Source organism: Rattus norvegicus, chromosome 5 (assembly GCF_021556685.1).
Source record: "Rattus norvegicus strain SHRSP/BbbUtx chromosome 5, alternate assembly SHRSP_T2T, whole genome shotgun sequence".
NCBI classification, from domain to species: Eukaryota; Metazoa; Chordata; class Mammalia; order Rodentia; family Muridae; genus Rattus; species Rattus norvegicus.
Window position 1 is genome coordinate 23,175,167 of NC_141538.1, and position 27,165 is coordinate 23,202,331.

The 27,165-nt window shown below is 40.1% G+C and overlaps 1 protein-coding gene and 1 pseudogene across 1 annotated transcript in view; both read left to right on the plus strand.

Moving 5' to 3' along the window:
• The window catches only part of LOC148005656 (uncharacterized), a 49,947-nt gene that overhangs the window by 2,590 nt on the left and 20,192 nt on the right, over positions 1 to 27,165 (plus strand). The gene's annotated exons all lie outside the window — the stretch shown is intronic.
• On the plus strand, positions 53 to 23,863 carry LOC148005657 (zinc finger protein 652-like; annotated as a pseudogene).

Here is a 27,165-nt window from a genome sequence, read left to right on the forward strand (position 1 = left end):
CCCAGCTCTCAGCCCCAACAGCTAGTACGCTGTTGGTGAGGGCTGAGACTTGATGGCTGTCAGGGTGGTCAGCAGCACCAGGTACGGTCCTTTCCAGCGAGGCTCGAGTGTCTGGGCTCAGTGTAGCTATAGTCTCTAACCTGGAACTGATGAGATGTCTCAGGGGTCTCCAGGGCATAGGCTGCTGTCAGCTGTGAGCAGATTTCTTTCTATATCACCTGTAGGTCTTTTAGCCTGGCATACAAATCATTATTACTATGACATGTTGGTTCATTAACATCATCTAATTCGGTCAGGGGAGCTGAGGCCCCGTATAAGATCTCAAACGGGGTAAGGCTGAATCTGGAAGAGGTATTTCTTGCTCTGAAGAGAGCAAGAGGGAAGGAGTGTCACCCAGTCTGTGCCAGTCTCCATGGTTAATTTGGTCAGGGTCTCTTTTAGAGTCTTATTTATTTATTCTACCTGTCCTGAACTTTGAGGTCTGTAAATACAACGTAATTTTCAATCAACCTCTAAATACCTGGCCACACCCTGGCTTACCTTGGCAACGAAAATAGGGCTGTTGTCTGACCAGATTACCTTGGGCATTCCAAATCGGGGGAAGATTTCTTCCAGTATCTTCTTGATTGTAGAGGCCATCTCTTGTTTGGTGGGGAAAGCTTCTATCTATTCCTGAAGAGATATCTATAAACACTAGGAGACATTTGAAATCATATTTTCCTGGTTTTATCTCTGTGAAGTCCACTTCTCAGTAGTATCCAGGCCGTTCCCCACGGAGCCTCCTACCACAGTCAACTTTCCTGAAAACAGTTACCTTTTGGCATGGTATACATCAGTGCACTATCTGTTCCACAAGATACTTGAGACCTGTGACATAATATTTAGTTTTTGAAAACGTCTGGATGAGTTTGCTTACCCCTAAGTGAGTCTATTGATGCATTTGTTTTACCATGCCTCTGCCTGTAAAAATTGTAGCAGGATCTTCTTTCTTTTTTTTTTTTTTTTCCGGAGCTGGGGACCGAACCCAGGGCCTTGCGCTTCCTAGGCAAGCGCTCTACCACTGAGCTAAATCCCCAACCCTAGGATCTTCTTTCTTGTTGAGGTGTAGCAGAGTCTCTTCCTCGGCCTGGCTGGGTCATAGAGGGCCCTTAACATAGCCAGAATCTCTTTTTTTCTTGCCCTCAGATGTCAGCAGGCCCCTCTGCTGATGGGCTGTAGCAAAGGCATACGTGCTGTCCACATAGATGTTAAGTCTCTTTCTCAGCCCAAGGGCTTTGGTGAGGGGAGCAAGCTCTACCCTCTGAGTAGAAGTGCCTTCTGGTAGGGCCTGAGCCCATATGATTCTGTTTCCATCTACCACTGTTGCCCCAGCCCATCTTTTTTTCTTCTGTAAGAAGCTGCTCTCATCTATGAACCAGATGGCATCTACCCCCTCTGGTGACTGGTCAGTCAGATCTTTATGCCACCCCTGTGCTTTAGTGAGCACCTGCTGACAGTCATGAAAGGGGGTGTCTAGGTCGGGGTCCGGGAGCAGGGTTGCAGGGTTTAGACTCATAGGGGCAGTCTGGAATCACAAGGAACAAGTGGGATACCCGGCCCACGCCAAGGTCCACCGTTCTTCAGGTAGTCCATGAGTATCATTTGTTGCCGGTAGTCCCCTGTACTCAAGGTCTTTTGCTGGACACTAGCCCATTTGGGCGTAGGAGCACAGAGTGTTGGGCCCCCATATTCACAAAACAACTGGGCGGGCTTCTCTTCTATCTTTGCGCATAGCCAGCACTCTAGGACCAAGAGGCTTGCCTTCCGGGCTGCTGGAGAGGCCCCTCTTGTTCTTCCTGGGGCAGTCCCTCACCCAGTGTCCTTTTTCCTTTTGATAGGCACACTGATCTTTAGCTAGGAATTCTCTTCTGTTGCCAGGTATTGTCTTCCTAGGTTCCCTAACTACTGTGGCCAGTATATATTCTTCTCCTGTCTTTTATCCCTCTTTAGCTCTCTAGCTTCTTCTTTTTGTCTCTTTTCTTCCTTAGCTTCCTGCTCTTTCTACCTTCTTTCCTCTTTCTCTTCCTCAGTCGCTCTCATATCTCCTGTATCTTCCTCTACAGCTATTAGATGCTGTCCACTTATGTAACTACACTTCAACTTTACTTTCTCTGTAACTTACACTAACTCTCAGCAACTTAGCTTAACCCTTTACATTTCTGTAACTTTCTCTCTTTATATCTTTTCCTTATCTTAGCCAGATTGGTGGGGCATTTTCCAGCCCCTCGGAGACCCACCCTTGGAGCCTGGTGGCAGACCTGGAGCACTCCCTACCTTCAGGGGTATTCAAGTCAACAGTCAGGAGTGAGGGTCTTCCATCTATGTCTGGAACATTCTTTCTGGCCTCTAGCAGGATTCTGTCTTTCCTCAGTGGTAAAGAAGACCTGCAACAGTTACTAACAAGCATCTCAAATGGGATGTGAGAAAACAAGAAGAGAATCTAGAGAATAGAAGTCCACTGAAGAGGACAAATAGCATTTAGTCACACAGCTAAACCAGGAGGACTTTTTGGGACAAAAAGGCCAGTGTAAAAATAAGCACAAGCTTTGTGTCTGTGAAACAGAAAGGCAAGCAGAGAGGCAGCTGATCTGTTACCGATTGTCTCTCTGGACTTAGATTTTACTTAAGGAGTACCTCCCTTCAGTGCCAGCTCAGTGGCTCTGCCTCTCAAGAGACCCAGCCTCTGAAGGACACTAGGCTTCCAGTAAGAACTAATAACAAAAGGATGGAGAGATAGTTAGGACCTGGGTGCTAGATGCCAAGTGGCTGACATAAGAATTGTAACCGGTTCACCTGGGACTTTCAGGACCTCAGTAGCAGCCCTTTACCAAACTGTCTCACTGGGTTAAAGGCCCATGGAAAAGAAAACATTAATACTGACCTTGGCCACAGCCAAAGCTTGAATTCTAAATTTTGACTGGCAAAACAAAGTTCTTCACAGTTTGTTGCAGATTCTTTTTGAAACTATTTTAGGGGCTTCTCTGCCCCCCAACCTGGGGCATTTTGACCACAGGGGTAGGAACTGGCTGCTGAGGGGATAGGATCAAAGGCACTCTCCATGTCAATGATGACTAACAGGGAAGGTTACTTAATGTTGGAGATCAACTCCTCTCTTGGAATAGGGCCAGCAGATATGGCAGGCTCCCTTAAAGAACTTCTCCTAATGAACGCTCTCCTTCTGTGAGCAAGTGTTGAAGGTCTGGCCACTGAAGGCAGCAACTAGAATTATTTTTTTTCAGGGCCAAAAGTCTCATAAAACAACCACTAACTCTATACCTATCTTTTTGTTGTCAAAGCGTCAACCCCAGCCGGCCTCATCACCTTGAAACTCCTCTTACGCTGACTTGGCCAGAGCTGTGCCACTGCCCACGCGCAGCCTGCAGCTTGCTAGCAGGCCTGCATGCTTGTCACCCTCAGCCCCTATATTTCTCTACTCTGTGCTGTCCCTTCCTTAGAAGCTGTGAATGTTTAAGCAACAGGGAGAATTTTTCTTCAGGATCTAAGGTAAAGCTTTCAGGCTCTTGTTAATACCTGCTTCAGACAGGGTCACTCACTAACCTGGAGTTCTTCATACACAACTGTTAACAGCAGCTAGACTGGACAAGGGGAGCAAAGGGAGGGGCATCTCTCCTTGGAGAGGAGGCCCAAGAGAGAAAGATAAAACTCCCCGGCAGAAAACAATTTTTCTCAAGCAAATTATTTCCAAGTTAAGCACCAAGAGGACCAAGTAAAACTCCTTGACAAACAAACAGTTTCATGATTTTAAACACAGTCGTCAGTCCAAAATTTTAAACACAGTTGTCTATCCAAAGTCCAAAAACGAAACAAAAGCCAAAAAGACACTGGACAATACCACAGAAAACAACCCAGACAAACAAGACCAAGACAAAGAATCCTATAACCAATTTCCACAGATGTTCAAAGAAAATTAGGACACAAAGAAGACAAACAATTCCAACAGTCAGACAAGCAACAGACAGATGCACCGCGCAGCTTCGGTGTCAAACTGAAACCAAAAATTCAGACAGAGGCGACGAGGGTCCGGATCCTTCAGTGGATCTGGCTCTCTCCTCTCTCCTCCAACCTAAAACCACGTATCCTTCCGATACAGGCTGAGCCCCGAAAAACCGGGCTCCAAACACCCTTGGAACGTCTTCCAGGGCTGAAGGGCTCATTATCATTGTCTTGATGGAAGCTCTAGTGATGGGACACTGTTGATTCCACCAAAAGAGAAGAAAGATCATTACCCAACAATTTGGTCAAATTGGGCTTTAGTTTATGTCACACAAGGCTATCTACCAAAAGCTGTGTTTGAGAAAATAGCATTGAACATAGAAAAGATGGGGCTTATCTACAAGCCCCAAAACTACAAGAGCAGTAGATTTCCAGTGGGTTTTGCTTATGTTAAGAACTTGGTAGAGCATTTCAAAATAGTTTGACAAAACATCTTATTAGGGTGGAGGTCAAGGTATAAGTCATGGAATGAGTCAAATTCTAGAAAATGGGTTAAGACTGAGTCAAATCCAAATTCTACAGAAATCAATAACATACTTATTTTGAACTTGTAACATGGCTTTTAACAACTCAGGCTTGTCTACCAGTAAGAAACATTTCCTATGTCAAGTCACTATCCTATTTCTAAGACAACTATTTCCCAATTTCCTCTAGGCCTCAGACTTCTAGAGAAGCCCTTTTTCCTGTACCATTATTGGTTGACGAGCTTGCTCCTGATTTAAGTTAAAATTGAGATGCTGTCTAAAAGGGATTTCCATATTGTAGTCTACAAAGATTTGGCCTATGTAACTGGGTCTGGATAATGCTACTATTGGCCAGCAGTCAGTGAAATTAACATGTCTCTCCTTGGGAAAACAAACTGAAAATAAATCAGGAGGTGTGTGTGTGTGTGTGTGTGTGTGTGTGTGTGAGAGAGAGAGAGAGAGAGAGAGAGAGAGAGAGAGAGAGAGAGAGAGAGAGGGAGAGAGAGAGATTAAGCTTTTTGCTTTAGTATATAAGTACAAGTCTCAAGAAAAGTCATTCTCTCTCTCTCTCTCTCTCTCTCTCTGTCTCTGTCTCTCTCTCTCTCTCTCTCTCTCTCTCTGTGTGTGTGTGTATAAAATCCATGTGCCTGTGTTAGTATGTATAATGTACCCATGTATGTGTACATGAAGGCAAAATAAGACATTCAATATTTTCTATTGTTTTCTACTTTATTTCTTTGAGAAAGTTCTCTCAACTGAACTGAAAGTTTGCCATTTGGCTAAGATGACTTGGCAGCAAGCTCTCAGGAGCCACCTGTCTCTTTGTGCTGGGTGTTTTTTATGTGGCTACAAAGGATTCAAAACCAGGACCCCATGTTTGCAGAGGAATGCTGTGGTTACAAGGATTATTGTTCCTGGAGGCTGTGAAAGATGAATCTCCTTCCTGGTTGGGTTTCAACCCCAGTTCCTGTTTTTTTGGCAACATTAGAAAAGTACACATCAGATTTTGTCACTCTGTAGAATCTACAATGCCACATGAAAAGGTGGGGATTTCTGTGCTTGGCTGAATCCCTTTAGGAGAAAACTATTTCTTCCTGGTCAAAGAATCTAACCTACTTCTCACCTTGGCTTGAGATATGACACTCTATTCTGCTCCAGTACATACACAGTGGCCTACTTCCCTAGTAGTTAATCTACTGGGCTTCTAGGGGACCACTCCTCTGGAAGTCTAATTGTTCTGAAGATACAGTAAAGATATCAGATGAATCATTATCAATTTGATAAGATATTTACGTTCCCCTAACTGTCATTGACATAGCTCCTTGAAAAACTTCCTTTTTGGCAGTACTGCGAATTTTCTTGGCTGATTTTCAATTATAACGCAGGAAGGTGTAACTGTTCCTTTGTGTTCTCTCTCTCTCTCTCTCTCTCTCTCTCTCTCTCTCTCTCTCTCTCTCTCTTTCTCTCTACCAATATCCAAAAGGAACTGAGAGAGAGAAAGAGAGAGAGAGAGGGAGAGAGAGAGAGAGAGAGAGAGAGAGAGAGAGAGAGAGAGAGAGAGAGAGAACACAGGTTCCTTTTGGATATTAGTCAATGTTCTATGCAAGGTTTCCCTGGCATTCTGTGCTTTCTTGCCTTTTCTGGAAGCTTCCTCCTGTTATAGCATGGAGCACCTTCATGACTTCCATTGTTGAAACGCTATCTTGCTCAGGCCCTAGCTCAAAAGTCATGCTTTCTCCCTTTCTCTTGCAGTCCTCCCTCCTGATGGCAGCTGCGGAGACATCGGCTTTCCTATTGTTTTAGTTCCATTACTGTGAAGAGACACCATGAGCAAGGCAACTCTATGTTTAACATTTAATTAGAGTTTTTGTTTTGTTTTTTTTTTCATTTTATTACTAAATTTCTTTTTAAAAACAATTTATTTCCACACTCCAGGTTTTATCTCCCTCCTGGTCTACCCTCCAACATTATCACTAGGTTCCTCTTTTCTAACTCCTTCACTGCCTAAACTTGGCTGTCCTAAATCTTGTTCTATAGATTGACCTTGAATTTAGAGATCTGTATACCTGTCTCCTGGGATTAAAGGTTTGTACCAAGTTACCTGGAGCTAACTTAGCTGGGTGGGATATTGTCCCAAGGTCTTTACTCCCTTAATTCAATTTAATATCCTTGAACACAGGATTCAGCTTCATTTCACTTCCTGGTGTCCCTTTGATACTCGAACCATATGTTTTGTATTTTTCCTTTCTTAACTTCCTTTTTTTTTTTTTTTCATTAAAATGTTCTTCAGGAGACTTAACCAGAGAACAAAGTCTATGATGGGTGCTTCTAAGACTTCCTTTGTTAATGCAATTAATCTGAGTCTTTTCACCTTAGCCTCAGTCAGACTCTTCAGACAAGGGCAAAAACCAGTCACATTCTTCACCAAAATAACACAAAAGCAGCACATACCAAAATTCTTCTCCTCTGAAATCTCTAGAGCCAGGCCTGCACAGTTCAAATCACTCTTAGCAACAAAGACTTCCGCATTCCTACTAAGCCCATTAAACCCCATTTAAAGCATTCCTCTGCTTTCCCAGTCCAAAGTCCCAAAATTCACATTCTTCCGATCAAAAGCATGGTCAGGCCTATCACAGCAATACCCCAGTCCCTGGTACCAACTTCAGTTTAGTTAGGGGTTTTATTGGTGTGAACAGACACCACGGTCAATGCAAGTTTTATAAAGCACAACATTTAATTGGGGCTGACTTAACAGATTCAGAGGTTTAATCCACTATCCTCAAGGAGGGAGCATGGCAGCCTCCAGGCAGGCATGGTGCAGGAGGAGCTGAGAGTTTTACATCTTTACAGAAAGGAAGTCAGGAACAGCCTCAGAATCCTAGGTAGAGCTAGGAGGAGGGTCTCCAAGCCCACCCAATATTGACACACTTCCTCCAACAAGGCCACACCTTCTAATAGTTCCACTCCCTGGGCCAAGCATTTGCAAACCATTACATTCTGCTCCCTGAGCCAAGTGAACGCAAACCATCACAATTTCCAAGAGTGGTATTTCTGGGTCTTAGGTGGGTCTATTTCCAATTTTCTGAGGAACCTCCAAATTGATTTTCAGAGTGGTTGTTCTGGTTTGCAATCCCACCAGCAACGGAGAAGTGTTCCTCTTTCTTCACATCCTCACCAACATGTGTTTTCCCCTGAGGTTTTGATCTTAGCCTTCTGACTGGTGTAAGATGTAATCTCAGGGTCATTTGGATTTGCATTTCTCCGATCATTAAGGACTTCAAAATTTTCTTTAGGTGGTTCTCAGCCATTCAAAATTCCTCTGTTGTGAATTTTCTATTTAGTTCTATACCCCATTTTTTAATTGTGTTGTTTGGGTTTTTTTGGTGGTTAGATTCTTGAGTTCTTTATATATTTTGAATATTAGCCTTCTATCAGTATTTCGCCTTTTAATTTGATATTGGCTGTTGGTTTACATTAATTTAAGTGTGGACCTTGAATTCCTGATCTCTCCAATACGTTTAACATGAAAGAGTGTTGTATCTTGTCAAATGCTTTTTCTGCATCTAAGGAGATGATCATGTGTTTTTTTTTTGTTTATTTGCTTTTTTAGTTTGTTTATATGGTGGATTATGTTAATGGATTTTGTATATTGAACCACCCTTCTATCACTGTGATGAAGCCTACTTGATTATGGTAAATGATGGTGTTGATGTGTCCTTGGATTTGGTTTGCAAGAATTTTATTGAGTATTTTTGCATCGATATTCATTGATATTAGTCTAAAGTTTTCTTTTTTGGTAGGGTCCTCATGTGGTTTAGGTATTAGAGTAATTGTGGCTTCATAAAATGAATTAGGTAGTGTTCCTTCTGTTTCTATTTTGTGTAATAGTTTGATGAATAATGGTATCAGGTCTTCTTTGAAAGTTTGGTAGAATTCTGAACTAAGTCCATCTGACCCTGGGCTTCCTTTGGTTGGGAGGTTTTTAATGACTTCTATTTCCTTATGGGATACAGGCCTATTTAGAAAGTCTACCTGATCTTGATTTAACTTTGGTATGTTGTATCTATCTAGAAAACCATACATTTCATCTTGACTTTTCAGGTTTGTTAAGTATAGATTTCTGTAGTCGGATCTGATGATTTTTTTGAATTTCCTCCTCTTCTGTTGTTATATCTCCCCTTTCCTTTCTGATTTTGATAATTTGGATACTGCCTCTGAGCCCTTTAGTTAGTTTTGCCAGGGGTTTATCTATCTTGTCCATTCTCTCAAAGAACCATCTTTTTATTTTGGTGACTATTTGTATTGTTCGCTTCATTTCTATTTGGTTGATTTCAGCCCTGAGTTTGACTATTTTCTGCACTCTAATCATTTTGGGCAAGCTTCTTTCTTCTTGTTCTAGAGCTCTCATGTGTGCTGTTAACTTGATAGTATAAGATCTCTCTAGTTTTATCAATACACTTAGTGCTATGAATTTTCCTCTTAGCACTGCTTTCATTGTGTCCCATTTATTATGGGTGTGATGTGTCAACATTTTCATTAAATTCCAGGAAGTTTTTAATTCCTTTCTTTATTTCATCCCTGACCAAATTATCATTGAGTAAAGAGTTGTTCAGTATCCAAATGTATGTGGGCTTCCTGTCGCTTTTGCTGTTATTGAAGACCAGCTATAGGCCATAGTGGTTTGATAGGATTGATGGGATTATTTAAATCTTCTTGTATTGGTTGAACATTGTTTTGTGACCAATTATATATATTTGGAGAAGGTGCCATGAGGTGCTGAAAAGAAGGTGTATTTTCGTTTGTTTTAGGGAGAAATGTTCTTTAGATATTTGTTAAATCCATTTGGTACATAATCTTTGTTAGTTTCACTATGTCTCTTTTTAGTTTCTCTTTCAATGACCTGTTCATTGGTGTAAGTGTGGTATTGAAGTCTCCCACTATTATTGTGTGGTGTGTTTTGAGCTTTAATAAAGTTTCTTTTATGAATGTGGGTGCCCTTGCATTTGGGGCATAGATATTCAGAATTGAAACTTTCTCTTCGTGGATTTTCCTTTTGATGAATATTATGTGTTCTTCCTCATCACACTTGACAACTTTTGATTGACAGTTTATTTTATTGGATATTAGGGTGGCAACTCTAGCTTGTGTCTTGGGACCTCTTGCTTGGAAGAACTTTTTCTATCCCTTTACTCTGAGATACCATCTGTTTTTGTTATTGAGGTGTGTTTATTGTATGTAGCAACATGTTGGATCTTGTTTGTCTATCCAATCTGTTAATTTATCTCTTTTTATAACTGAGTTGAGACTATTAATATTGAAAAATACTAAAGACAGATGACTCTTGGTTCCTGTTATATTTGTTTTTGTATGTGGTGTAAGGTCCAAATTGAATCTATTTCTGGACCTCTTGAATGAGACTCCTGGAGGCAGTGATTGATGCAAAAGCAAGAGGAGTTTAATTCCCACATGTTAGGGTCATCCCACTTCAAGGGGAAACAACCCTGAACATATTCTACCAGAAAGTTCTATACATTGCAAAGAATTGTGGCAGAATTCAAACAATTGGGGCACAATTTGCATAAGGGTAACCAGGCAGGGTACAATGAACAAAACAACATTCAGAACCAACTCAGTGTTGGGGGAGGGGGGTCGTTTGGAAACCACAGGTAGCTTTGTGTGATAGTTTGGCTTGTAGCTGTTCCAGGAACTAAACCAGCTTTTTTCTTTCTGGAAGGGAAGAGTCTTGTGCCTGGAGGTTTGTGGTGGGAATTTTCCCACTGGTCCCAGATTGGCCCCAATTCTGGCTCTTTCAGTAGCCTTATATGCTTGTGGTTTTCTCCTTTTGGCTTTGCTGTGAGATGCTTAATATCTTGTCTTTTGTTTGGTATAGGTATCTTCCTTGTATTGGAGTTTTAATTCTAGGATTCTTTGTTGGACAGATTGGTAGATAGATACTGTTTGAATTTATTTTTGTCCTGGAATATTTTGGTTTCTCCATTTATGTTGATTGAGAGGTTTTGCTGGGTATAGTAGCCTGGGTTGACATTTGTGCTCTCTTAGAGCTTGCATGACCTCTGACCAGGCTTTTCTGGCTTTTACAGTGTCTGTTGAGAAGACTGGTGTAATTCTGATAGGTCTGCCTTTGCATGTTACTTGGCATTTTCCTCTTGCAGTTTTTAATATACTTTCTTGTTCTCTGTGTTTAGTGTTTTGATTATTATGTGACAAGAGGATTTTCTTTTCTGGTCCCATTTTTTTGGTGTTCTGTAGGCTTCTTGTACCTTTATGGTACTCTTTCTTTAGGTTGGGGCAGTTTTCTTCTATGGTTTTGTTGAAGTCATTTTCAGGTCCTTTGAACTGGGAATCTTCATTCTCTTCCATTCCAATTATTCTTAGATTTGGTCTTTTCATTGTGTCCTGAGTTTCCTAGGTGTTTTGGCTTAGAAGTTTTATGTGTTGAATTTCTTTCACCATTGTGTCAATCTTTTCTCCAGTATCTTCTACACCTGGGATTTTCTCTTCTCTCTCTTGTATTCTGTTGGTTATACTTATATCTGTAATTCCTGACCTGTTTCTTAGGTTTTCCATTTCCAGGTTTACCTCCATTTGTGTTTTCTTTATTGTCTCTACTTCCACTTTTAGGTCTTAGACTGCTTTATGCAATTCCTTCACCGGTTTGATTGTATTTTCCTGTATTTCTCTAAGGGATTTATTTGTTTCCTCTTTAAGGGCTTCTACCAGTTTACCTGTGTTTTCTTGTATTTCTTTCAGTGAGTTATTTATATCCTCCTTAAGGGACTTTTTTGGGGAATTTTTTTTATCAGATTCATTCTTTCAAAATTTAGTACTGCTCAAATTCTTGTTTGTGTGGTCCTCCAATCATATAGTACTTTGTAGTCACAACTTATAAAAACTCCACTGAAAAGAAAAGTGCCAATCTACTTGTCAGATTTTCTTCTTAGTGATATAATTGGCATCACTTGCATCTAAGAAATAAAAAATGTCTCTCACTGTCTTCCTTTCAGGAAGTTGTAATTTATAAAATGTTGTTCTTGTTGTTACTGTTAATTACCAATTTGACAAGATCTAAAACCACCCAAGAGGCAAATCTTTGACCACACTTGTGAAGGTTTATCTAGGTTTAGTTAGCTTCTGGACATGTATGTGTGAGATTCTTTTGATCAAGCTTATTGAGGTAGCCACACACTCTAGGTGGCACCATTTCCTAGGCAGGGAATCCTGTAGTACATAAGAGTGAAGACAACTGAGTGCTAGCTTGTATACATTCATCACTGATTCTTGATTGTGGAGATAAAGTGACCAGATGCTTCAAGCTTCTGTTGTCTGGACGCCAATCCATCCAATTCCATGCACATGAGAATTATGAGTCAGTGGTAAGCCCTCTACCATTAGGTTTATTCTGTCAGAGTGCTTTATCAAGGCAATGGAAAAAGAAAATGAGAAAAATTCTTTCTATAGATGTTCAACATATCTAGTCTAAAACTATACTCACTATAGATGTCCTTACTTGCAAAGATTTGATTTAGTAGCATAAGTAGAAGTAAATAATCACTCAAATACCATATTAACAAATTATTTCGTGTATGGGTTTCCATCAATGTTTTTGTATACTTTCTTAGAGGAGAAAACCCTTTTTAGATGAGTATTTTATTTCGCTTCTTGAGTCACATCTTATTTTGTAATAAGAATTTCCTGTCATACTGTAAATAAACATATCTTAGATTTCAAAATACATGAACTGGATATATTTGATGAAGCCTCTAGACACCTATAAAAGGTTGGAGAATTTGAGATAAAGTTGAACAAGCAGGTTAAGAAAACAATTGAGTCAGAGGATATAAAGCTTGTTGACTATCGGGTCATGGTGGTTTTGGTGGTGGGAAATTAATAAAATACATTGAATACTAAGAATGTAAATTTAAATGTGCCACTTCAAAACTTCTGATTTGAAAGCCAATTCTAATTGTATAGAAATAATTGAATTATACAAACTAAAGTCTGACTAGTTTTAGCGTATGATGTTTAATTTGCAAGATGTTTATAATAAAATTTATTAATACTTAATAATTAATATATGATTTTTTATCCAGTTGAAGTGTAAGTCTATGATAGAAAAGATATTTCAAATTTATTTATTTATTTATTTATTTTTTATTAACTTGAGTATTTCTTTTTTTTTTTTTTAATGGTTGGCAAAGATTTTCTACTATTCTCTCTCTCTCTTTTTTTTTTTTTATTAACTTGAGTATTTCTTATATACATTTCGAGTGTTATTCCCTTTCCCGGTATCCGGGCAAACATCCCCCTCCCCCCTCCCCTTCCTTATGGGTGTTCTCCTCCCAACCCTCCCCCATTGCCGCCCTCCCCCCAACAGTCTAGTTCACTGGGGGTTCAGTCTTAGCAGGACCCAGGGCTTCCCCTTCCACTGGTGCTCTTACTACGATATTCATTGCTACCATGAGATCAGAGTCCAGGGTCAGTCCATGTATAGTCTTTAGGTAGTGGCTTAGTCCCTGGAAGCTCTGGTTGCTTAGCATTGTTGTACATATGGGGTCTCGAGACCATTCAAGCTCTTCGAGTTCTTTCTCTGATTCCTTCAACGGGGGTCCTATTCTCAGTTCAGTGGTTTGCTGCTGGCATTCGCCTCTGTATTTGCTGTATTCTGGCTGTGTCTCTCATGAGCGATCTACATCTGGCTCCTGTCGGTCTGCACTTCTTTGCTTCATCCATCTTGTCTAATTGGGTGGCTGTATATGTATGGGCCACATGTGGGGCAGGCTCTGAATGGGTGTTCCTTCAGTCTCTGCTTTAATCTTTGCCTCTCTCTTCCCTGCCAAGGGTATTCTTGTTCCCCTTTTAAAGAAGGAGTGAAGCATTCACATTTTGATCATCCGTCTTGAGTTTCATTTGTTCTAGGTATCTAGGGTAATTCAAACATTTGGGCTAATAGCCACTTATCAATGAGTGCACACCATGTATGTCTTTCTGTGATTGGGTTAGCTCACTCAGGATGATATTTTCCAGTTCCAACCATTTGCCTACGAATTTCATAAAGTCGTTGTTTTTGATAGCTGAGTAATATTCCATTGTGTAGATGTACCACATTTTCTGTATCCATTCCTCTGTTGAAGGGCATTTGGGGTCTTTCCAGCTTCTGGCTATTATAAAAAAGGCTGCAATGAACATAGTGGAGCAAGTGTCTTTTTTATATGTTGGGGCATCTTTTGGGTATATGCCCAAGAGAGGTATAGCTGGATCCTCAGGCAGTTCAATGTCCAATTTTCTGAGGAACCTCCAGACTGATTTCCAGAATGGTTGTACCAGTTTGCAATCCCACCAACAATGGAGGAGTGTTCCTCTTTCTCCACATCCTCGCCAGCATCTGTTGTCCCCTGAGTTTTTGATCATAGCCATTCTCACTGGTGTGAGGTGAAATCTCAGGGTTGTTTTGATTGGCATTTCCCTTATGACTAAAGATGTTGAACATTTCTTTAGGTGTTTCTCAGCCATTCGGCATTCCTCAGCTGTGAATTCTTTGTTTAGCTCTGAACCCCATTTTTTAATAGGGTTATTTGTTTCTCTGCGGTCTAACTTCTTGAGTTCTTTGTATATTTTGGATATAAGGCCTCTATCTGTTGTAGGATTGGTAAAGATCTTTTCCCAATCTGTTTGTTGCTGTTTTGTCCTAACCACAGTGTCCTTTGCCTTACAGAAGCTTTGCAGTTTTGTGAGATCCCGTTTGTCGATTCTTGATCTTAGAGCGTAAGCCATTGGTGTTTTGTTTAGGAAATTTTTTCCAGTGCCCATGTGTTCCAGATGCTTCCCTAGTTTTTCTTCTATTAAGTTTGAGTGTGTCTGGTTTGATGTGGAGGTCCTTGATCCACTTGGACTTAAGCTTTGTACAGGGTGATAAGCATGGATCGATCTGTATTCTTCTACATGTTGACCTCCAGTTGAACCAGTACCATTGGCTGAAAATGCTATCTTTTTTCCATTTGATGGTTTTGGCTCCTTTGTCAAAAATCAAGTGACCATAGGTGTGTGGGTTCATTTCTTGGTCTTCAATTCTATTCCATTGGTCTATCTGTCTGTCTCTGTACCAATACCATACAGTTTTTATCACTATTGCTCTGTAATACTGCTTGAGTTCAGGGATAGTGATTCCCCCTGAAGTCCTTTTATTGTTGAGGATAGTTTTAGCTATCCTGGGTTTTTTGTTATTCCAGATGAATTTGCAAATTTTTCTGTCTAACTCTTTGAAGAATTGGATTGGTATTTTGATGGGGATTGCATTGAATCTGTAGATTGCTTTTGGTAAAAGGGCCATTTTTACTATATTAATCCTGCCAATCCATGAGCATGGGAGATCTTTCCACCTTCTGAGGTCTTCTTCAATATCTTTCCTCAGTGTCTTGAAGTTCTTATTGTACAGATCTTTTACTTGCTTTGTTAAAGTCACACCGAGGTACTTTATATTATTTGCATCTATTATGAGGGGTGTCGTTTACCTAATTTCTTTCTCGGCTTGTTTCTCTTTTGTATAGAGGAAGGCAACTGATTTATTTGAGTTAATTTTATACCCAGCCACATTGCTGACGTTGTCTATCAGCTTTAGTAGTTCTCTGGTGGAACGTTTGGGATCACTTAAATATACTATCATATCATCTGCAAATAGTGATATTTTGACTTCTTCTTTTCCGATCTGTATCCCCTTGACCTCCTTTTGTTGTCTGATTGCTCTGGCTAGACCTTCAAGAACTATATTGAATAAGTAGGGAGAGAGTAGGCAGCCTTGTCTAGTCCCTGATTTTAGTGGGATTGCTTCCAGTTTCTCTCCATTTAGTTTAATGTTAGCAACTGGTTTGCTGTATATGGCTTTTACTATGTTCAGGTATGGGCCTTGAATTCCTATTCTTTCCAGGACTTTTATCATGAAGGGGTGTTGAATTTTGTCAAATGCTTTCTCAGCGTCTAATGAAATGATCATGTGGTTTTGTTCTTTCAGTTTGTTTATATAATGGATCACGTTGATGGTTTTCCGTATATTAAACCATCCCTGCATGCCTGGGATGAAGCCTACTTGGTCATGGTGGATGATTGTTTTGATGTGCTCTTGGATTCGGTTTGCCAGAATTTTGTTGAGTATTTTTGCGTCGATATTCATAAGGGAAATTGGTCTGAAGTTCTCTTTCTTTGTTGGGTCTTTGTGTGGTTTAGGTATAAGAGTAATTGTGGCTTCGTAGAAGGTATTCGGTAGTGCTCCATCTGTTTCAATTTTGTGGAATAGTTTGGATAATATTGGTATGAGGTCTTCTATGAAGGTTTGATAGAACTCTGCACTAAACCCGTCTGGACCTGGGCTCTTTTTGGTTGGGAGACCTTTACTGACTGCTTCTATTTCCTTAGGAGTTTTGGGGTTGTTTAATTGGTTTATCTGTTCCTGATTTAACTTCGATACCTGGTATCTGTCTAGGAAATTGTCCATTTCCTGAAGATTTTCAAGTTTTGTTGAATATAGGTTTTTATAGTAAGATCTGATGATTTTTTGAATTTCCTCTGAATCTGTAGTTATGTCTCCCTTTTCATTTCTGATTTTGTTAATTTGGACACACTCTCTGTGTCCTCTCGTTAGTCTGGCTAAGGGTTTATCTATCTTGTTGATTTTCTCAAAGAACCAACTTTTGGTTCTGTTGATTCTTTCTATGATCCTTTTTGTTTCTACTTTGTTGATTTCAGCTTTGAGTTTGATTATTTCCTGCCTTCTACTCCTCCTGGGTGTATTTGCTTCTTTTTCTTCTAGAGCTTTTAGGTGTGCTGTCAAGCTGCTGACATATGCTCTTTCCTGTTTCTTTCTGCAGGCACTCAGCGCTATGAATTTTCCTCTTAGCACAGCTTTCATTGTGTCCCATAAGTTTGGGTATGTTGTACCTTCATTTTCATTAAATTCTAAAAAGTCTTTAATTTCTTTCTTTATTTCTTCCTTGACCAGGTTATCATTGAGTAGAGCATTGTTCAATTTCCACGTATATGTGGGCATTCTTCCCTTATTGTTATTGAAGACCAGTCTTAGGCCGTGGTGGTCCGATAGCACGCATGGGATTATTTCTATCTTTCTGTACCTGTTGAGGCCCGTTTTTTGACCAATTATATGGTCAATTTTGGAGAAAGTACTATGAGGAGCTGAGAAGAAGATATATCCTTTTGCTTTAGGATAGAATGTTCTATAAATATCCGTTAAGTCCATTTGGCTCATGACTTCTCTTAGTCTGTCTACATCTCTGTTTAATTTCTGTTTCCATGATCTGTCCATTGATGAGAGTGGGGTGTTGAAATCTCCCACTATTATTGTGTGAGGTGCAATGTGTGTTTTGAGCTTTAGTAAGGTTTCATTTACGTATGTAGGTGCCCTTGTATTTGGGGCATAGATATTTAGGATTGAGAGTTCATCTTGGTGGATTTTTCCTTTGATGAATATGAAGTGTCCTTCCTTATCTTTTTTGATGACTTTTAGTTGGAAATTGATTTTATCTGATATTAGAATGGCAACTCCAGCTTGCATCTTCTGTCCATTTGCTTGGAAAGTTGTTTTCCAGCCTTTCACTCTGAGGTAGTGTCTGTCTTTGTCTCTGAGGTGTGTTTCCTGTAGGCAGCAGAATGCAGGGTCCTCGTTGCGTATCCAGTTTGTTAATCTATGTCTCTTTATTGGGGAGTTGAGGCCATTGATGTTGAGAGATATTAAGGAATAGTGATTATTGCTTCCTGTCGTATTCATATTTGGATGTGAGGTTATGTTTGTGTGCTTTTCTTCTCTTTGTTTTGTTGCCAAGACGATTAGTTTCTTGCTTCTTCTAGGGTATAGCTTGCCTCCTTATGTTGGGCTTTACCATTTATTATCCTTTGTTGTGCTGGATTTGTAGAAAGATATTGTGTAAATTTGGTTTTGTCATGGAATATCTTGGTTTCTCCGTCTATGTTAATTGAGAGTTTTGCCGGATACAGTAACCTGGGCTGGCATTTGTGTTCTCTTAGGGTCTGTATGACATCAGTCCAGGATCTTCTGGCCTTCATCGTTTCTGGCGAGAAGTCTGGTGTGATTCTTATAGGCCTGCCTTTATATGTTACTTGACCTTTTTCCCTTACTGCTTTTAATATTCTTTCTTTATTTTGTGCGTTTGGTGTTTTGACGGGAGGTGTTTCTTTTCTGGTCCAATCTATTTGGAGTTCTGTTGGCTTCTTGTATGCCTATGGGTATCTCTTTTTTTAGGTTAGGGAAGTTTTCTTCTATGATTTTGTTGAAGATATTTACTGGTCCTTTGAGCTGGGAGTCTTCACTCTCTTCTATACCTATTACCCTTAGGTTTGATCTTCTCATTGAGTCCTGGATTTCCTGTATGTTTTGGACCAGTAGCTTTTTCCGCTTTACATTATCTTTGACAGTTGAGTCAATGATTTCTATGGAATCTTCTGCTCCTGAGATTCTCTCTGCCATCTCCTGTATTCTGTTGGTGAAGCTTGTATCTACAGCTCCTTGTCTCTTCTTTTGGTTTTCTATATCCTGGGTTGTTTCCATGTGTTCTTTCTTGATTGCTTCTATTTCCATTTTTAATTCCTTCAACTGTTTGATTGTGTTTTCCTGGAATTCTTTCAGAGATTTTTGTGACTCCTCTCTATGGGCTTCTACTTGTTTATTTATGATTTCCTGGAATTCTTTCAGGGATTTTTGTGACTCCTCTCTATGAGCTTCTACTTGTTTAATTATGTTTTCCTGGAATTCTTTCAGGCATTTTTGTGATTCCTCTCTGTAGGCTTCTACTTGTTCTCTAAGGGAGTTCTTCACGTCTTTCTTGAAGTCCTCCAGCATCATGATCAAATATGATTTTGAAACTAGATCTTGCTTTTCTGGTGTGTTTGGATATTCCATGTTTGCTTTGGTGGGAGAATTGGGCTCCGATGGTGCCATGTAGTCTTGGTTTCTGTTGCTTGGGTTCCTGCGCTTGCCTCTGGCCATCAGATTATCTCTAGTGTTACTTTGTTCTGCTATTTCTGACAGTGGCTAGACTGCCCTATAAGCCTGTGTGTCAGGTGTGCTGTAGACCTGTTTTCCTGTTTTCTTTCAGCCAGTTATGGGGACAGAGTGTTCTGCTTTCGGGCGTGTAGTTTTCCCTCTCTACAGGTCTTCAGCTGTTCCTGTGGGCCTGTGTCTTGAGTTCACCGGACAGGTCTCTTGCAGCAGAAAAGTTGGTCTTACCTGTGGTCCCGAGGCTCAAGTTTGCTCTCGGGGTGCTGCCCACGAGCTCTCTGTGGCGGCAGCAACCAGGAAGACCTGTGCTGCCCCTTCCGGGAGCTTCAGTGCACCAGGGTTCCAGATGGCGTTTGGTGTTTTCCTCTGGCGTCCGAGATGTGTATGCAGAGTGCAGTCTCTTCTGGTTTCCCAGGCGTGTCTGCCTCTGTGAAGTTTTAGCTCTCCCTCCTACGGGATTTGGGTGCAGAGAACTGTTTATCCAGTCTGTTTCCTTCAGGTTCCTGTGGTGTCTCAGAGGCAGCGGTCCTGCCGCTCCTGGGCCCTCCCCCACTCGAACCCAGAGGCCTTATACAGTTTCCTCTTGGGCCAGGGATGTGGGCAGGGGTTGGCAGTGTTGGTGGTCTCTTCCACTCTGCAGCCTCAGGAGTGCCCACCTGACCAGGCGGTCGGGTCTCTCTCCCACGGTGTCTGGGAGCAGAGAGCTGCTTCGGGCCGGGTTCCGCGGGTGTCTCAAATTGATTTTGTATTTATATAGAAGAATTGGAAATAAATAAAACGTAGGTTTTTTTCCATAGAGACTAACAGTTTTTGTTTTGTATTTCTGTGGTCAGTATTTGACTAATTCACCTCATAATTTGAGATTATCTATTCAGTAAAGGTATCTCCAGGAATGTTACAAATTCTCAAGCTAGAGCTTTGGTTCTAATTCTTATTCAGTATTGTCACAAATTTTTAAAGCAAAGGTTGCAATGTTTGAATGTAGGATATAAATATATTAATGCCAGAATTTTTTAAAAAAAAACTGCTTGTTATACATTGCTATTCATTTTAAGTAATTTCTGGGGATGTGCTAAGGATAGTGCTTGGTTGGATCTTGTACAGGAGATGCCACTAGTGGTAGGAGGTGGCATATCGTGGCTGCACTGTGCACTGTAAGAACCTCATGTTTTCTGCACACTTATGCACTGAGGTCCTGGCGACTTGAAGTCTGGGGTTCTAGTCCTAGGCTATGTCAGTCAGAGAAACTCTGCTTTCTTAAAATACTGGCATGCCATATAGAAAAGAAAAATAAGTTATTATTCAGAAACCTATGCTTTCACTGTTAAACATCTATGTCTCTTTTTTAAGTGGAAGAGTTGCTACAGAGTATTTACTGCCAGGATATTTATTCCAACATAATTCCCTTGATTACTTTCCATCTTTCCTTCTATACTTTTTGAGACATGATCTTATATATTCCAGGCTGGTTTTAAATTCACCTGTGTAGCCAGGGATAACCTTAAACACACAATACTCCTGCTTCTATCTCCATGTGCTAGTATTTCAGGAGAGTGCCACTGCTCCTGACTCATACCTTGTTTAATGGTAGCTACGAAGAATGTACTATAGGCTTGTCTTTCTTCAGATATCTTTAGTAAGAGGAAGAACACATGTGGGGTGTGTGTGTGTGTGTGTGTGTGTGTGTGTGTGTGTGTGTGTGACCATGGGTATATACAAATACAGGAATGGTTAATATAGTCTATTCTGTTCACACTCTGGAAAATATTTCATCTTTTGAAAAGTCTAAGGTGATTATATTATAATGAACTTAAAATATGTTTCAGATGTATTCAATGAAAATGATGTACCCTTCATATACTCATATGTATAGAATACATAGAAACATATTAAATAAATAAATTTTGTAAACAAAAGGCCATTCTCAAGTGAAGGGCTGCTCATGTTCAATTGAGGAAAGAGCAAGGAGATGGTGCAATGTGCAGAAAGTTGCTTATATTATGTGTCACAAACTTTGAAATGGGATCATTGGAAGAGTTGGACATATGAATGGGTAATTGGAACTATTTATTTTTACATGTATTTTGTATACATTTGTACATTGTTTGGCAAATAGTGATAAACACACATATTTTTAACTGGTATAAAAGTAATAGGTTTCCTTTATGATCTTCCATGTACATATATCATTGTATTTTGCTCAAATACATGTTCCGACTTTTATGAAGTTCAATTCATCAATTTGTCTCATCTACTCTTAAAATTTTAGAAAGATTAAAATAACTCCATGCTACCTATCTCATAATAATGCAGTAAATCTTAAAATTGATACCCAACTCTGGTAAGCACACAAGCTCAGGGAGATTAACAAGCTCATTACCAAATAACCGGTGGCTCAGAGGAAAACTTAATACAAAATTAAATACCTTCCTAGAACTTACTGAAAATGAGAACACAACACAACAAAAACTCCACAAGACATTGAAAGCCTTCCTATAATAAAACTTATAGAGCTAAGAGCCTATATTAAAAAATCAGAAAGCAGAACCAAATGACATGATGATGCAATTCAAAAATTTGGAAAATAACACCAATAAAACCAAAATCCAGTAGACAATAAGAAGTGATAAAAATGAGAACAGAAATTAATGAAATGCAAATGAAACAAGACAAAGATTCAGTGAATCTAAAAGCTGGTTCTTCAAGAAGATAAATACATTCAGTAGACCCTTAGTTCAAAAGAAAAGGAGGGCCTAAAGTAACAAAATAGTAAATGAACATGGAAACACTATTACAGACAACAAAGAAATTCTGAATATTAGAAGGAAATATCTTTTAAAATGTATATTCCACTAAGCTAGAAAATCTGTGGATTTGAATAAATCTCTAAATAGAGCCCTACCATCAAAGTTAAACCAAGAAGAACTCAACAACCTAACCAGACCCATAACAAATTAGGAGATTGAAACAGAAACTTGTAAACTACAAAAGCCCAGGCAGGCCTAGATGGATTCACAGCACATCTCTACCAGACTTTCAGATCTACAACCAATCCTTCTTAAATTTTAAAAATGAAGAAAGAAAGAAAGGAAGAAAGAAAGAAAGAAAGAAAGGAAGGAAGGAAGAAAGGAAGGAAGGAAGGAAGGAAGGAAGGAAGGAAGGAAGGAAGAAGAGGGACGTACAGCAGTGAATTAGTTAATCTGCCTTGGCTCCCGAAGTGTCATGAGTGCACTGTACCTGCCCAAAAGCTCTGGATTCATGAATGAAAGACACACACACACACACACACACACACACACACACACACACACACACACACCAGCTAATTTTGATATGCGTTGACTATTGACTATCTTCATGGCTAGGCACTTCTAAACCTTCCTGCAGCTAGCACACATCCCTTTCCAGCATTACTGGCTCAACACCTTCTAAATTTATATTTTATCTTTGCTGCCCTGTTACCTTCTGGGTACCCCCAATAGGGCCACATTTCCTTTCCACCTACATTGTTAGATCTTTCTCTCCTGCGGCTCTTAAATCTGATCTCTCTCTCTCTCTCTCTCTCTCTCTCTCTCTCTCTCTCTCTCTCTCTCTCTCTCTCTCTCTCTCTCTCTCTCTCTCAGAGTCATGGCGATTCTTCCTCTGTAGGTGCCTTGCCAGAGCAATCTAAAATACCTGCCTCCGAAGTCTCTTACAAAAGGGAGCAGATCATAGTGGAGGTAAACCTTAATAATCAAACATTAAATGTGTCTAAAGGGGAAAAGGGTGTCTCTTCTCAGTCCAAAGAGACTCCTGTTCTTAAGACAAGCAGCGAGGAAGAAGAGGAAGAGACTGAGGAGGACGCCACAGATAACAGCAGTGACTACGGAGAGAACGGACGGCAGAAGAAAAAGGAGAAGCAAGTAGAGAAAGTCAGGGTTACACAAAGGCGAACCCGGAGAGCTGCCTCTGTTGCTGCAGCTACCACTTCCCCTACGCCCCGTACAACTCGAGGCCCAGAGCTACCTAAGAGGAAGAAGCAGGCCGCCAAGGAGCCTAAAGCGCCAGTCCAGAAAGCTAAGTGTGACGAGAAAGAGACTCTCACCTGTGAGAAGTGCCCTAGGGTGTTTAATACTCTCTGGTACCTGGAGAAGCACATGAACCTTACTCACAGGCGCATGCAAATCTGTGATAAATGTGGCAAGAAGTTTGTCCTGGAAAGTGAGCTGTCCCTTCACCAGCAGACAGACTGTGAAAAAAACATTCAGAAGGATGCCAGAGTCTAGTGCAGCTGATGGGAACAGAGACTGTAATTACTCAGACCTGTGGAAATGGAAGATCTCCTTACACCCGTGGAGAGATGGCAACACTAAATGTGTCAAGAGTGTGTTTCCTGTAACAAATCCTTCAAGAAACTCTGGTCCCTTCATGAACATATCAAGATTGTCCATGGATATGCAGAAAAAAAAATTGCCTGTGAGATTTGCGAGAAGTTCTATACCATGGCTCATGTACGGAAACACATGGTTGCACACACAAAAGACATGCCATTTACATGTGAGACCTGTGGAAAGTCTTTCAAGCGCAGTATGTCACTCAAGGTGCACTCCTTGCAGCATTCTGGAGAGAAACCCTTCAGACGTGAGAACTGCGACGAGAGGTTCTAGTACAAGTACCAGCTCCGCTCCCACATGAGCATCCACATCGGGCACAAACAGTTCATGTGCCAGTGGTGCGGCAAGGACTTCAACATGAAGCAGTACTTCGACGAGCACATGAAGACGCACACTGGAGAGAAACCTTTTATCTGTGAAATCTGTGGCAAAAGCTTCACCAGTCGACCCAACATGAAGAGGCACCGCAGAACTCACACAGGCGAGAAGCCCTACCCCTGTGACATGTGTGGTCAGCGGTTCTGCTTTTCCAACATGCTGAAGGCCCACAAGGAGAAGTGCTTCCGAGTGACCAGCCCAGTGAATGTGCCACCAGTGGTCCAGATCCCATTGGCCTCAGCTTCAGCCGCCCCAGCTCCAGCCGTGGCCAACACTCCCGCCCAGCCCCCCCCACCCCCCCCACCCCCGCAGTCAGTATGAACCCTGTGGGTGGTGCGCTTCCCTCAAGACCCGTCCCACACCCCTTCTCACACCTGCACATCCACACGCATCCACACCATGCGCACCACCTTCTCATCCCTCCTGTGCCTCACCTGCCCCCGCCTCTAGCTCTCTTCAAGAGTGAGCCCCTAAACCACAGAAGCCAGAGCGAGGACACCTTTCTGAGGCACCTGGCGGAGAACAACAGCCCAGCCCAGGCCCAGCATCATTAGCACCAGCCGGTGAGTCCCCATGGTGAGTGGCAGAAGGGCTGCAGCAGCGGACTCCTCTGGGGCCTTCCTGTTTCCATGGCCTCCATCAGGGCCTCTGCCATTGTCCTGGGGAACCACAAGACTGACATGAGGGAGTGAGTAAGAAGACTGCCCTTGAAACCAGGGGAACCACCGAACTAAAGCCCAATTTGCTTGCATTTTCTGATGACTTTTATAAATTTCAGATACTGTGATTGTGGGATTTTATAATTTCATATCAGTGGATGAGGTATGCTTGCTTTTATATCCCGGTCTTCTCCTCAAAGAGGGGATGGCCCTGGTTTCCTTTATACTAATCGGGAAGGCTGTGAGATTAATCCGGAGTATTAACTGTATCACTGTGTATTGTAATGAATTCTTTTCACCTTTTGGTGATGGCTGCAGAGTCGCGCTGGCCTTGTTTCATACAATATCAAGCATTATAGAGAAGATGGGAGTTTCCTTCTTTGTGTAGCTCTTTTAACACACTCTTTATTTTACTACAGAAATTATTTTAGAGGTTTTGTATAGACTTTAGTAGTCTGTTTCTAAAATGAGATGTATTTCAATAAGCTGTGTAATTTTTCAGTGTAGCTAAACCCATGTTGTAAAATAGATAAATTTTTATAATAAAAAAAACAAAAAACAAACAAACAAACAAACAAACAAACAAACAAATACCTGCCTCTGTCTTTCTGTCCAGTCATTGACTGTACAGCAATTTTTATCACCAGTTGAAGCCAGCTGGGGTCAGGTTTAGAAGAATGGCTTTTGGGAGCTGAATTAATGCAAAGCATTAGAACCAGTTCCTAACAGGGAGGGAGGGAGGGAAGGAAGGAAGGAAGGGAAGAAGAAAGAAGGAAGGGAAACAGAAGACAAACTATCATGTTAATACTTAAACGAGATAAAGACTTAACAGAAAAATGAAAACTATAGGGCAATATTCCTGTTGAACTAAAAAACTCTCAGTAAAATTCTTGCCAATATATAGACATACATCAGAAAGATTACACACCATGACCAAGTTGGCTTTACCCCTGAAATGCCTGGATAACTCAATATACACAAGTCAATAAATGTCATAAACTGCATAAATGGACTTAAAGACAGAAATCATAGAATCATTGCAATAGATGCAGAAAAAAAAAACCTTTGAAAAAACTAACACACGTTCATGATAAAAAAGAATGTAACATACCTGAACACAATAAAAGCCATTTTGGAGAAACCTATAGCCACCATTATTATCCTAAATGGAGAAAAGCCCAGGGAAACCCCACTGATATCACAAGACTGCCTACCACTCCCCCTGTGTTTCAATATTTTACTTGAAACACTAGCTCGAGAAATCACTGCATATAATAAGATTCTGAAAATGTCTTCATGAATGTTTTCTAGTGGTCATGGCTGTGTTTCGGCCTGTCTTTGTATACGTTGTATCTTATATAGCTGCTCAGTTATTCCCACACAAATGATGCAAACATTATTTCTGTCTCACTGAATTGTTATGTTGTCTTTGTCAAACCTGACTAATGGTACAGAACTCATGGGTCTACTCTTCAATAGTTGTTTATTATCAAGCGTGTAGCACACTATCTGGGATGTAATAGTCAAAGCTTTAAAACTTGCTCTGGTTTTTCTTTCAGTTGCCTTAACCATTTTAGGTTCTTTGAATTTTCATGCAATCATAAACTGGCCTGTGGAATTCTAGAAAACTGTCCCCGTGAGAGTTGGCGATTGCAGTAAGTCATCAATTTTGAGGAAAGCTAACACCGTGACCATCCTGAAACTTAAGATCAATAAACACAGTCAGTCTCTGGAGATCCTCTCTTTTTATCACAGTCATTTCTCAGGTTTCAGCAGATAGCTTTTGACCTTATTTTTTAAAGTTTGTGAAGTGCTGTGGTTGTGAATTTTCTATAAATATTTTAATTATAACTTTCTATAGATTTATGTGTTTCTATTCTACTGATCATGTATTGGTTTTTCTTTAATTTCCCAATGATTACCAAGATATGGGCTTAATAATGAACTGTTTAGTCATGTTTATACTGGCAGATTTACTTATCATCCATGATCATTGTTTCGAAGATTAGAGTTTTCAAAACATAATTTTATCACTTACTGGTAGTTTTGTTTCTAACCTTCATCTTGTACCTTTTCTTTCTAATCTTCTTTCTTTCTATGTGAAACCTTATATTAAACTTTCTACAGGAAAAAGTACAGGACAATATTTAGTATAGATTCTTAGTACTTTGTTTTATCCCAATCTTTTAAGGAAAATATACTTTAATTTCCCAGTTAGAAATATTTAAACTATAATATTAATGAAATCTTTATCATAAGCAGGTAATAAATTTAGTTAAATATATTTTCTGAATCTATTTGAGATGATAATAGATGTTCTTCTATGTTCAATTGATGTGTGAATTACATTGTCTTATTTTCAAATGTATCAGCCTTTGGTAAGCCTTGGTTGGTCCTAGCGCAAACACCACACACACACACACACACACACACACACACACACACACACACACACACACAAACTAAAAAGATACTATGCTATATAATCTCATTAAACAGAATTTTGCTTGGGTTCATCAGGAATATTGGCATAGTTTCCTTTTTGGAATACTTTTGTCTAATTTTGACACACACACATACACATATATATATATATATATGTATATATATAATTTTTAAATGTTCAGAAATATTTCAATATATAATACATTCAAATGTTTATAAGAAAACATTTGATAGGACATTTGAAAATCAATGTTTAAATATAAAGTTTGGGGTTTTTTTTCAAGACATGATTTCACTGTGTAGCTTTTGTTGGAACTTTGTAGACCAGGATGTTCTCAACCTCACAAAGATCCACCTACCTCTCTCTCCCAAGAGCTAGGATTAAAGGCATGTATCACTACTACGTGGATTTAAATATATTTTGAAAAGAACTACTCAGTTATTCATTATTTATACCATTCCTGGTCTTACTTCATGAACCGGCTTTTCTTTTGAAGTATTATATTTTCCTGTCCCTTCACGAGACTATTAATTTCAGTTAGATGTTTATCATCATTCACAGTCTATACTCTGTGTCTAGTTCTATTAACTTTAAAATATGTTAGGTTTTGTTCTGGTGGGCAGTTGATTTAGTTGAACTTCCTCTAATACTGTGTTCATACCATGTCTATTGAGAACCACAGACAACTGTGACCTGGGCATGGTCTTTATGGTTGTAATCCTAGTACTCAGAAGAAAAGACCAGGGGATTG